Genomic DNA, 13842 nt, shown 5'->3' with positions numbered 1-13842 from the left:
TCTGAAGTTGGCACTCAATTAAATTAGAAGATTCCGCCTCGAGTTCTCTTGCTCGGGGATTCACTTTGAAGTCACAGATTTGTTGAATCCTTGATTTTGCTTGCTCTCAGTTGAATTTACGAGCTGCAATTCTCCAGCATTTGTTTTTGTTTCAGAACAAACCTAGACGCTACGTGCTGCTCTAGCTTCCAAGCCTTTCAAAAAAAAATTAGAGTACCCAATTCATTTTTTCCAATTAAGGGGCAATTTAGTGTGGCCAATCCACCTAGACTGCACATCTTTGGGTTGTGGGGGCGAAACCCACGCAAACATGGGGTGAATGTGCAAACTCCACGCGGACAGTGACCCAGAGCCGGCATCACTGTTATTGTTATTGAGATAACAGTGTCTGTTATTGAATTTTATTGTTTATTTTGAGGGGAAGTGATTACAAAAGTAGCAATGTTATGCTTCAGTTCTATGGGGCATCGTTGAGTCCATAACTGGAATATTGTGCACTTAAGGAAAGGTATAAATGCATAAGGTGGGGAATGGGCCTAGGTAGGGTGATCTTTCGAAGGGTCGGTGTATACATGATAGGCCAAATGGCCTTCCTCTGCACCTTAGGGATTCTATGATTAGAAGCAGTTCAGAAAAGGTTTACTAGGCCATAAAATAATTTTTATGGGGAGAAAAGACTATTGTGGCTAGATTTGCTGACGATACAAACATAAATAGGAAAGCAAGTTGTGGGGAGGATACAAAAACTCTGCAAAGGAATATAGATAGGCCACGTGAGTGGCAAACATTTGGCAGATGGAGTATAATGTGGAAAAATGTGTGAACGTCCACTTGAAAGGAAGAATAAAAAATAGAATATTGTTTAAATGGAGAGAGACAACAGAATGCCGCAGTACAGATGGATCTGGGTATCATTGTACTTGAATTACAAAAGGTCAGCTTGCAGATACAGCAAGTAATTAGGAAAGCAAGCAGAATATTGGCCTTTATTGCAGGAGAATGGAGTGTAAAAGTATAAAGTCTTGCTCCAACTGTGTTGGGCATTGGTGAGAGCACACCTGGAGTACTGTGTATAGCAGTGGTTCTCAACCTTTCTTGTGTCATGCCACACCATTATAAAACATTTGGAGGCATATCTCCTGTTCTCTCCAACTGAACTGCCCTTGAGCAAAAGTCTTTTATCTCTGACACCTCCTAAAAACATGTCAGGCCACCATTTAGTACAATTTTCATTAGCTTAAGAAGTTTAAATGAAAGCCTTATCACCTGTTGCATGTCAAATACAATGGGTGCGATTTTCCAGGCCCCCAGCGGCGTGTTTTCTGGCCGTTCTCCATTGGCTGCCAGAGGATCCCACTGATGTCTGTGGCATTTTGCTTGGCTCGCTCATCCCACTGCCGGGAACCCACCAAGGGGGGGGTCACCATCAGCGGGAAGCAAAGATTTGACCGGTGGGAAGAAACGGAAATTCCCACCCAATATTTTTTATTGAAAATGTCTACAATTTATAAGTATTTCAAATTAACAATTTCAATTGTTTTCAGTTTTTTAAAGTCTGCATTTCTCAATATGAAAATTTATAAATTTGGTACGTTAGCACAGTGGTTAGCACTGCTGCTTCACAGAGCTACAAATCTAGGTTCAATTCCAACCTTAGAGGTGACTGTCTGCGTGGAGTTTGCACATTCTCCCCGTATTTGCGTGGGTTTCCACTGGGTGCTCTGGTTTCCACCTATAGTCCAAAGATGTGCAGGTTAGGTGGATTGGCCATGTAAAATTCCCCAAAGCGTCCAGAGTTAGGTGGGTTACAGGGATTGGGTGGGGGATTGGGCCTAGGAAGGGTGCTCCCTTGGAGGGTCAGTGCAGACCTTCAGCACTGTCGGGATTCTCTGGGGCTTTGTGACAAATTAAGGAAATATTGTGAGCAGCATCTTATGATGATAAAGTGACATTGCCTCTGTGAGAAGAGTCTATTGATCTGGGGAGGAACTAGTAACAGGGCAAATCACAGGTCTTTCTCCACTGACAGACAGACTTTTGTTTTTTTACAAAAATGATTTAGCGGCACAGTGGTTAGCACTGCTGCCCACAGCACCAGGGACCAGGGTTCGATTCCGACCTCGGGTGACTGTCTGTGCAGAGTTTGCACAAACTCCACATTCTTCCTGTGTGTGCGTGGGTTTCCTCCGGGTGCTTCGGTTTCCTCCCACAGTCCAAAGATGTGCAGGCTAGGTAAATTTGGCTATGATAAATTGCCCCAAGGTGAGATTGCGGGGTTAGGGCAGAGGAGTTGGTCTGTGCAAGGTGCTCTTTCGGAGGGTCGGTGCAGACTCGATGGGCCAAACGGCCTCCTTCTGCACTGTAGGGATTCTATGAAATGCCAGTATTAAGAATGCTAACTCTTGTATTGAAACGGTTTACTTGGTACCATTACAGCATTTCAGGGACCAGGCAAGAGGCATCACCAGTCTTCAAAACTCCAAAGGGCAAGGAGCTGTGCTGTCCTATCTGCGTAAGACCATCACTTTCTTTCTCCTGAGGTTCCATTCTTTCATCTACATTTGAATCAGAGCAGGGTTCTTCACTGTTCAAGAAATAATCCATGGAAAACTCTTCTGCTGCCTCGGATAACACAAGCTGCTCTTGATGCAGTCTTAACTAAAGGATGCTCCAGACTCTGAAATGAGTTCAATGTATTCATTGAACTATTAACACAGTTCTCAAATGAGTTTGACTCTCTGCTAATCTAACTGTAGTAATTCAGTCTAACTGTACCAGCTTGCTCTAAGCCACGTGCTGGAGTGTGAAGCTGCTGATCAACCCTGTCTAACTCTCTAGATATCTGTCTGTGGAAAGAAGCAGGGTGTGAGTGCCTCATCCCTTTTATAGTGTTTATGTCATGCTCCCTTGTGGTGATGCCACCTCTGAGTGTCCTGACTGCCCATTGGTTGTGTCCTATTCTGAATGTTCATTGGTTGCATGTTTGCATATCATGACATCTCCCCTTTTTAAAAAGTTTTTTTTTAGATGTATATACATGTGAATGTGTCTGTCTAATGTGACTGACTGAGGAATACAGAACAGAACAAACGCTCATAAGTCCAGTCTCTGAGGCTTACGTCTGATCCTCGCCAACCGTCGGAGAGGTGATGGAGGGGATGACGGTGTCTTGACAGGCGAGTGGGAGGCACGACTGATGGCCTCGTGGTTCGAGGTGTTTGGATGTGGCAATTCGACATGTGGAAATGGAGGGGAAAGTGGTTGTGGGCAAGCAACTTTTCGCAGTGCCCTTCGATTCCTTCACACAATGGAGCCATCAGCCATACGTATGACATAGGATCTGGGCGTGGCCTGTCGAACAACGACAGCCGGAGCAGACCACCCACCATCCAGTATCATAGAATTTACAGTGCAGAAGGAGGCCATTCGGCCCATCGAGTCTGTACCAGCTCTCGGAAAGAGCACCTTACCCAATCCCACACCACCCCATCATCATAACTCAGTAACCCCACTCAACCAACACTAAGGGCAATTTTTGGACACGAAGGGCAATTTAGCATGGCCAATCCACCTAACCTGCACATTTTTAGACTGTGGGAGGAAACCAGAGCACCCGGAGGAAACCCACGCGCACACGGGGAGGATGTGCAGACTCCGCACAGACAGTGACCCAGCTGGGAATCGAACCTGGGACCCTGGAGCTGTGAAGCAATTGCGCTAACCACTATGCTACCGTGCTGTCCTTGATCCTGACCGTGTCTGCCGGGGATAGCGCGTCCAGATTGGTGGCATGTGCGTCATAACCCTGCTTCTGGCTGTCGCAAAGCTGCTGCATCTTCTGCAGCACTGGGAAGTGATCAAGGGTGGGCAGGTGTATGGCTGGAAGCGTCATCTGCAGGTCCCTGTTCATCAGCAGTTGAGCTGGCGACATGCCAGTGGACAAGGGAGTCGCCCGGTACGCAAGTAGTGCAAGATGTGTGTCGGAAACAAAGTCCGAGGTCTTGCGGATGAGCTGCTTAACGATGTTCACTTCTTTTTCTACTTTGCCATTGGACCGCGATAGTGCGGACTGGAGGTGACTGAAATTGTAGCTCTTGGCAAACATGGACCATTCTTGACTGTGGAAGCACGGGACATTGTCGTTCATGATGCTGTTCGGGATGCCATGCCGTGAGAATGTCTCTTTACACGCTTTGATGACGGTCCGTGAGGTGAGGTCTGGCAGCTTAAGCACCTCAGGATAGTTCGCAAAGTAATCGATGATTAAGATATAGTCGCGACCATTCACGTGGAATAGATCAATGCCAGCCTTGAACCACGGAGAGGTCTCTAGGTCATGTGACTGGAGCGTCTCCTTGCTCTGCACTGGTTGGAACCTCTGACAGGTTTCGCTGTTCAGGACCATGTCCGTGATGTCCTGGTTGATGCCGGGCCAGTAGACAGCTTGCCAGGCCCTGCGTCTGCACTTTTCTACGCTCAGGTGTCCCTCATGAATCTGCCGTAGCATCATACTCTGGAGACGTAGCGGGATGACTATCCTGTCCAGCTTGAGCAGGATGCCGTCGATCAGCGTCAGGTCGTCCTTGACGTTGTAGAATTGAGGGCATTGCCCTTTCTGCCAGACATTGCTGAGGTTGTGGATGACTCGCTGCAACATGGGGTCTTTGGCCGTCTCTTCTCGGATGAGAACGATCTTCTCATCTGTTGCCGGGAGAGTGCTTGCACACAGTTGTACCAGCAATTCAATGTGCTGGATGATCTCCAGTGGTTCACTGGGTGAGTTGACGGAGCGGGACAATGCATCGGTGATGATGAGCTCCTTCCCAGGTGTGTACACCAAATTGAAATCATACCTCCGGAGTTTAAACAAAATTCTCTGCAAACGAGGCGTCATGTCATTCAGGCCCTTTTGGATGATGTGGACCAGAGGCCTATGATCCGTCTCAACAGTAAATGTTGGCAAGCCGTAGACATAATCATGAAATTTGAGGATGCCGGTGAAAAGACCTGAACACTTCTTCTCAATCTGCGCATATCTGGTCTCAGTGGATGTCATTGCCCGTGACGCGTATGCTACTGGTACAGAGGATGACGAGTCATCTCTTTGAAGCAACACCGCCCCAATGCCACCCTGACTCGCACCTGTGGATATCTTGGTCTCTCTGTCTGGGTCAACGAATGCAAGGATGGGTGCAGTGGTGAGCTTGGCTTTCAGCTCCAGTCACTCTGTTCGGTGCTCCGCCTTCCACTCAAAGGCGGTTGATTTTTTCACCAGGTTGCGTAGGGCCGTGGTGTGTGTGGTTAAATTCGGGATGAACTTGACAAGGAAATTGACCATTCCCAGGAAGCGCAGTACTGCCCTCTTGTCCTCGGGGACTTTCATTGCCTCGATGGCTTTAATTTTGTCTGTGTCCGGGCGCACCGTGTTGCGAAATCTGATCGCCCAGGAACTTCACCGTGGATGTCCCAAAACAGCATGTGGACCTGTTTAGCTTGAGGCCATGTTCATGTATGTGTTGGAATACTTTCTTGAGTCACGACACATGTTCCTCTGGGGTTGTGGACCAGATTATGATATCGTCAACGTAGACACGAACCCCTTCTATTCCCTCCATCATCTGTTCCATGATGTGATGGAAAATCTCTGATGCCGAGATGATGCCTAATGGCATTCGGTTGTAGCAGAATCTGCCAAAAGGCTTATTGAAGGTGCAGAGCCTTCTGCTGGATTCTTCAAGTTAGATTTGCCAAAATCCATGGGATGTGTCCAATTTTGTGAGAAGCGCGCGTGTGCCATCTCACTCGTGATTTCTTCCCTCTTCGGTTTGGGGTAATGTTCCCGCATAATGTTTTTGTTTAGATCCTTGGGGTCAATGCAGATGCGTAGGTCCCCCGAAGCCTTCTTTACGCACACCATCGAGCTGACCCAGTCGGTTGGTTCAATGACCTTGGAGATGATGCCTTTTTGTTGTAGACTCGTGAGCTCTGCCTTCAGGGACCACTGACTTGGCATCAGTCCGCAGTAGTATCTTGTACTCGTACGGCAGCGTGCCCATCCTGCTAAAGACATCTGGCATCTGGGTACTGGGTTAGGATGTCGTTGATGCTGGCCTGAAGATCCGAATGGGACGGCGTTGTGGTGTAGACCCTTTGAATGAGGTTCAGTTGCTTGCAGGCGTGCACACCTAGCAGGGACGCCCTGTCTGGTTTAACAATCTCGAAGCGTAAGCTTGCTTGTGTGTGTCGGCTGGACACCTGCAGATGGCAGGAGCCCAGTGCCTTGATTGTGTTTCCATTGTAGTCCAGGAGTTTGCTGGCAGCTCGAAGGATTATGGGGGGCTACTTGATTGTCTTCAAGTCCACCTGCGAAATCACATTGGTGGAGGCACCTGTGTCCAGTTTCAACTGGATGAGGCAGTGGTTGACCTTCATCACTGCATGCCATTCGTCCTCGGAATCCACGGCCAGGATTGATTGGACTCGTGATGTGTCCGGTGTGGCGTATTCACACTTTGTAATAATGCCCACTCGGTAAGTGTTGTTCAGGTATGCATCATCTGGATCTGTCGCGCTGTCTGGATCAGAGTCATGCATTCACTGTTGCACACTTCTGATGCGTTGCTGTCGGAATTGGGAGCGCTGGCTCCTGACTGGTGGTGCAGATCTGCACAGGGCTGCATAGTGGTTTGGTGTCCCACAGTTTAAACAGTGTTTGCCTCATGCAGGACAGTTTTAAAAAGAATGGGCGGTGCCGCAGTTCGCACACGTCATGACGTCAGACGCTCAGTGTGTCGTTGCGCATGCTCGGTGCGGTTCTCGGACATCTGCACTTGCGCAGTGCGGTTTTCGGCCGCTTCGTGTTCCCGATCGCATTGCGCATGCGTCGGGCCTCGGGAAGAGCGCGCAAAATGGCCGCTTTCGGCAATGTGGAGGCGCTGCATCCGGGAGATGGCCTGAACACTCTCCACCTTGTGGGAGGCTTGTTTTTCACTTTCTGCCGTTTTGTACTGTGAATAGCGATTTTTAAGGTGCTCACGCACAGTACACGTTTCAATCGCGACTGGCAGGGTCATGTGCTTGATTTTCAACAATTGCTCTCGCAGAGGATCAGAGTGGACTCCAAAAACTATTTGGTCTCTGATCATGAAGTCAGTGATATCACCGAAGTTGCAGGATAGCGCTAGCAGTCTAAGGTTAGTTAGATAGGAGTTGAAGGATTCATCTTTACTTTGCATCCTCTGCTTGAAGATGTAGCTCGCGAAGATTTTGTTGGTGTCCCCCTCGCATTGGCTGTCGAATTTGTCCAGGATGGTTTGGTACTTCGTTTTGTCCTGACCTTGGGAAAAGTGAAAGGAGTTGAAGATCTCTATCGCATGGTCACCTGCAGTGGTGAGTAGAAGAGCTATCTTCCGAGCATCTGTCGCGCCATTGAGGTAGGATGCTTCCATGTATTGTTGAAATTTCTGCCTGAATGATCACCAGTTGGCACTAAGATTGCCGGTGGTCCTGAGCTGATGAGGAGCCTGAATCTTGTCCATTGTGCCTGTATTCAGTCGCTGGTTGTCACGGATCTTGCTGAGTTGACCTAAATAGATTGAACAGTCACTCCTGGTATCATGTTGTGTTATGCTGTTTCGGATAACACAGGCTGCCACTTGATGCAGTGTTAACTAAAGAATGCTCCAGACTCTGAAATGAGTTCACCGTGTTTATTGAACTATTAACACCGTTCTCAAATTAGTTCGACTCTCGGCTAATCTGACTGTAGTAACTCAGTCTAACTGTACCAGCTTGCTATAAGCCACGTGGTGGGGTATGATGCTGCTGATCAACCCTGTCTAAATCTCTTGATGTCTGTCTGTAGAAAGAGGCAGGATGTGAGTACCTCATCCCTTGTATAGTGTTTATGTCATGCTCCCTTGTGGTGATGCCACCTCTGAGTGGCCTGACTGCCCATTGGTTGTGTGCTATTCTGAGTGTTCATTGGTTGCATGTTTGCATATGATGACAGGGATTGGGTGGGGGATTGGGCCTAGGAAGGGTGCTCCTTTGGAGGGTCAGTGCAGACCTTCAGCACTGTCGGGATTCTCTGGGGCTTTGTGACAAATTAAAGAAATATTGTGAGCAGCATCTTATGATGATAAAGTGACATTGCCTCTGTGAGAAGAGTCTCTTGATCTAGGGAGGAACTAATAACAGGGCAAATCACAGGTCTTTCTCCACTGACTGATGCTCCTGCCTTTTGTTTTTTTTACAAAAATGCTTCAGCGGCACAGTGGTTCGCACTGCTGCCCACAGCGCCCGGGACCCGGGTTCGATTCCGACCTCGGGTGACTGTGCGGAGTTTGCACATTCTTTCTGTGTCTGCGTGGGTTTCCTCCAGGTGCTTCGGTTTCCTCCCACAGTCCAAAGATGTGCAGGTTAGGTAAATTTGGCTATGATAAATTGCCCCAAGGTGAGATTGCGGGGATAGGGCAGAGGAGTTGGTCTGTGTAGGGTGCTCTTTCGGAGCGTCGGTGCAGACTCGATGAGCCAAATGGCCTCCTTCTGCACTGTAGGGATTCTATGAAATACCAGTATTAAGAATGCTAATTCTATTGTATTGAAACGGTTTACTTGGTAGATTTACAGCATTTCAGGGACCAGGCAAGAGGCATCACCAGTCTTCAAAACTCCAAAGGGCAAGGAGCTGTGCTGTCCTATCTGCGTAAGACCATCACTTTCTTTCTCCTGAGGTTCCATTCTTTCATCTACATTTGAATCAGAGCAGGGTTCTTCACTTCTTTTCAAGAAATAATCCATGGCAAACTGTACACAATAAATGCCTTCAAGCTTCATCTTACAAGCACAATTTCAGCTCTTTGGCCATGCCAAGCCAAATACTACTTCTCCAAATGTGTAACCTTGCACCATCACCATGCAGCATGGAGATACCAACTTTCAGTTGGCGTCTTCAATCTTTGGGGCTTCTTTTGGAGTCTATTTCGCTGTTAGGGCTTCTCCCAAGTAAATCATAGAATCCTTACAGTGCAGGAGGCCATTCAACCCATCAAGTCTGCACTGATCCTCTGAAAGACCACCCACCTAAACTTTCAGACACTAAGGGGCATTTTAGCATGGTCAATCCATCTAATAATAATAATAATCGCTTATTGTCACAAGTAGGCTTCAATGAAGTTACTGCGAAAAGCCCCTAACCTGCACATTTTTGGACTGTTGGAGGAAACCCATGCAGACACGGGGAGAAAGTGCAAACTCTACACAGACAGTCATGCAAGGCTAGAATTGCACCCAGGTCTCTGGCACTGTGAAGCAGCAGTTCTAACTACTATGCCATCATAAGTGCTGCTCCTTATAGCCTTTCTCTAATTGGAGCCTGTTTCGCCTTTTGGTTACTGTTTCTTACCTCTATTACAATTGCGGACTAGACCCCACATTTGCCACCATAATGGACAGGAACCTCAATCATTTTTTTAAAATTTGTAAAACTGTTAGGTATGGCTACTTCACTCCAGGAGTGATTCCACGCACAAATAGGGATATGGTATATCAAAACAAACTATTATTAACACAGTGTTAAACTATCTTAACATCCCAGAAATATAGCTTAAAGATACTATATAAAGAATGCTTAAGGATAAAATGAAACTCTTTAACTCCTAACTGATACCTTCCCTATCTCCAATCAAGCAAAACCCATCACAGGTCAAAAAACACTTTTAAATAAAGTTAGCAAACACATGATTACTTGCCTATCTTTGGTTAGAGAGATCTTTTGAGAGACTGTTTGAAGAGAGAGAGTGAGATCCTGTTAGATTAACACTGAATCCCTGACAGCCTTCTACAGAAGCTGCTGTTCAAATCACAGCCAAAACTAAACAAACACAAAACTGACTGCCGAAGACCTGGCTCCTCCCATTGTTACATAATTTTTATCCCACTCAAATCCCATGACCTATTGACTTAAATTTAAATACAATGGGCGGATTCTCCCGAATCCCTGCGATGGCCCGACGCCGGCGTAAAAAGCGGCGCAAACCTCTCCGCTGTCGGCCCGACCGGAAGTTGCGGAATCCTCCGCACTTCCGGGGGCGAGGCCGGCGGGGGTGGGTGTGGGGGGGGGGGGGGGGGGGAAAGGCGCCACGCCAACCGGCGGCGAAGGGCCGCCACGAGTTAGCGCATGCGCAGAACCGCCGGCGTGGTTCCGTGCATGCGCAGACCGGCCAGCGTATTCCAGTGCATGCAAATACACAACGAGCCCAGTGGTAGCGGCCATGCTGAGAACGTGGACCCAGCTGAGACAACACTTCGGGATAACCAAAATGTCCCCCATGGCTCCCATATGCGGCAATCACAGATTCCCCCCAGTCTTGCTGGATACCACCTTCAAAAGATGGAGGCGGGACGGGGCACACAGATGGTCGGGGACATCTACGTAGGGCACAGACCGGCGACACTAGACGAACTGACGAGGAAGGGGAAGCTAGCAAAAGGACAGGAAATGAGGCACCTCCAAATGAGACACCTCCGCAAAGAGACAGTAGGGTACCCTGGGGCCCCAGAAACCACACTACTAGAGGACCTGATAGGCACAAGCAAGGAGAAGGGGGGGGGGGGGGGGGGGCGCTATGTGGGAAAATATATGGACAGCTACTGGACAGAGCCCGGACTCCATTGGACGAGACCAGACAAAAATGGGAGGATGAACTGGGGACAGAGGTAGGAGAGGGACTCTGGAGCGAAGCACTGAGCAGGGTGAACTCCACCTCCTCCTACGCAAGGCTAAGCCTAATGCAGCTCAAAGTGGTGCACAGAGCGCACCTGACCAGAACCCGAATGAGCAGGTTCTTCCCGGAGGTGGAGGACAAATTTGAGCGGTGTCAGAGGGACCCGGCCAACCACACCCACATGTTTTGGGCTTGCCCCAAGCTTGCTGGGTTCTGGACAGCCTTCTCCGAGGCAATGTCCAAGGTTGTGGGGGTGAGGGTGAAGCCATGCCGAATAGTGACAATCTTCGGGGTATCAGAGCAGCCAGAGTTACACATGGGGAAGGGGACCAACGCCCTCGCTTTCACTTGCCTAATCGCATGCCGGAGAATCCTGCTCGGCTGGCGATCGGCAGCACCACCCACAGCTGCAGACTGGCTTGCTGACCTTTTGGAATTTCTCCACCTGGTCAGAGGAAGGCTTCTTGGATACTTGGGGGCAGTTTGTCGGTCTGTTCCAAAACCTGTTCGAGGCCAGCAATGAGGAGTAACCTAATAAGAATTTTTTTAAAAACCCACCAAGATCGATGAGGTACCAAAGGACAGCGCAACCCGGGGGGAGGCGGAAAGAAGGTGGGGAAACCACGAGAGAGCCTCCCCCGTTTTTTCCCCCATTCTGTCCTGAAAATAAAAGAAAAGCACAGCCGAAGCCAGGGGGGCGGGAGGGAGTGGGGGACAACGGGGAAGGGGGAGGAACCATAGACCGATCCAGAGGGCAACAAAATGCACATAGGGTCAGTTAAACGAAGGACAAACTAACCTCTCTGTTGAATAAAGGAAATTAGCGTGGGCGAGAAAAATGTGATGTGTATATATACAACTGTTTATAAATATGGGAAATGCCAATAAAAAGATTTAAATTTTTTTTAGCACATGCGCAGGGGGTTCTCTCTGCGCCGGCCATGGCGGAGCCCTACAGGGTCCGGCGCGGAAGGAAGGAGAGCCCCCAAGGCACAGGCCCGCCCGCAGATTGGTTGGCCCCGATTGTGGGCCAGGCCACCGTGAGGGCCCCCTCCCCCCGGAGCCGGATCTCCCCCCCCCCCCCCCGAGGACCACACCAGCCAGGTCATGCCATGTGGGACCATGTCCAGTTCACTCCAGCGGGACAGGCAAGAAACCGACGGCCGCTCGGGGCCCGGAGAATTGCCGGGGGGGGGGGGCTGCTGCCAACGGCCCCCGACCGGCGCAGCGTGATCCCTGCCCCCGCCCGAAAACTGGCACCGGAGAATAGGGCAGCTTGCATCAGAGCAGGATTCACGCTGCCCCCTGGGGATTCTCCGACCCGGCGGGGGGTCGGAGGATCCCGCCCAATATCTCTAATTTTCTACTCCCCAGAAATCATAATAAAATTCCATTAGGCACCTCCTTGTAAACATAAGCATGGCTTGAAAGAATGATGATTTCACTTTTACAATATCTTCATTGCACCTTCTGCAGCAACAAAACCAAGACTTAAAAACATATTACTGCAGCAGATACATTCACACCCTAACGCACGCTTTTTAAAACATTCCTGCACCTGATACGTGTAATACAATATATATACAAAATTCTTACATTCATCACACCTCTCTTTCCCTTTCTGGGAACTTTCTTCTTTTACCTCGCTCTGTTTTCTTTCCTGTTTTGTTCCACTTCTCTTCTACCATTTTTGTGTTTTGACTCTTTGCGCCGGCGCATGGGCTTTTGTCTTCAGGTCCATCCATGGTCGACATTTCCGATAACAAGGAACCTGGGATCTGTTGTGCATGTGCCATCTGGGAAAGAGCCACACATGTGCGGTTTGGATGTTTTACATTGGTAATGCAAACCATTCATGCGCTGCCTGGGAAAAGATCTGAACTGTGCTTATGCGCCCCTTCCCTGATGGACACATTTGTGGAAGGCCCGAGTTTCATCGGGACTTGAAGATGCCAACCACGAAGCTGAAAGAGAAGATTCGATTTAGTTGATTTATGTTTATTTTAAAAATAATTTTAAATCTTATTTTGTGGCATGCTGGGGGAAATCTCTGATGTACGGTTTTGATCTCCCTGCTTGAAGAGAGTCATACTTGTATTGGAAACAGTTCCGAGAAGATTCACTCGATTAATTTCTGGGAGGGGGGGCCTTGTCTTATGAGGAAAGGTTGAGCAGATTGGTCCTATGCTCGCTGATGTTCAAAAGAATGAGAGGTGATCTGATTGAAACATATAGGAGTCCGAGGGGGTTTGACATGCTGGATTCTGAGAGGATGCTTCCTCTCATGGGGGGAATCTAGAACAAGGGAGCACAGTTTAAAAATAAGTGCCCTCCCATTTAAGATGGAGCTGTGGAGGAATTCCTTATCTAAAAGGTAATTTTGGGGTGTTTGAAGTTCTCTCCCCAGTGAAGGCTGGGTCATTGAATATATTCAAGGCTGAATTAGGGAGGTACGAATTATGGGGGTGGGGACAGGGTGTGCAGGCAGGAAAGTGTTGTTGAGACCACAGACAAGTCAACCCGGATCTCACTGAATGATGGAGCATCTCGAGGGGCCAAATGGCCTACTCCTGCCCCTCTTATGTTCTGACTGTCCTGCATCATCCAACTGGGTAATGAAGAGTCTATTCACTATGCAACTGATGTGGGAAGGGGAGTTGTCCAATACAAGGACGGGCATGTTGGGCGGTCAATGGCAGGAGTTGTGGCTGGGGACAGGAGGTCATGGCATGACACACTCGGGAATATGTCCAGCCAGAGCTGGCAATCCTACAGGTTACCCTCAGATCCAGTATGAAAAAAAAAGATCCTAACTTTTCTGTTTAGATCATTCATTACCTTTCCACTTGTCAGTATTGAAGACAATACTCCCAAGAATTAATACAACATTCTGCAGAAAATATTTCAATGTGTATGGCAGGAATTTTGAAAATGAAGGATTGAGGGGAGCTGAAAGGGTGGAAGGTGGGAGATTGGGCCCACATGCACTGGTTTACAGACTACAGCTTCCAGCATGCAAACTGCAAGCGCTGAGTAATACTTTCCCCGCTGGAGTAGAACCAAAGCGATTTATAATTAGTAACACTCTCAGATGAGATCTGTTCATGACTGTAGC

The 13842-nt window shown here is 48.5% G+C and overlaps 1 protein-coding gene across 2 annotated transcripts in view; it reads left to right on the top strand.

Moving 5' to 3' along the window:
* Window positions 1–13842, top strand: part of sacs (sacsin molecular chaperone) — a 155715-nt gene that overhangs the window by 27844 nt on the left and 114029 nt on the right. The window lies entirely within an intron of this gene.

This window comes from Scyliorhinus torazame, chromosome 15 (genome assembly GCF_047496885.1).
Source record: "Scyliorhinus torazame isolate Kashiwa2021f chromosome 15, sScyTor2.1, whole genome shotgun sequence".
In the NCBI taxonomy this organism is placed as follows: domain Eukaryota; kingdom Metazoa; phylum Chordata; class Chondrichthyes; order Carcharhiniformes; family Scyliorhinidae; genus Scyliorhinus; species Scyliorhinus torazame.
This window is presented reverse-complemented; position numbering and strand designations above follow the sequence as displayed.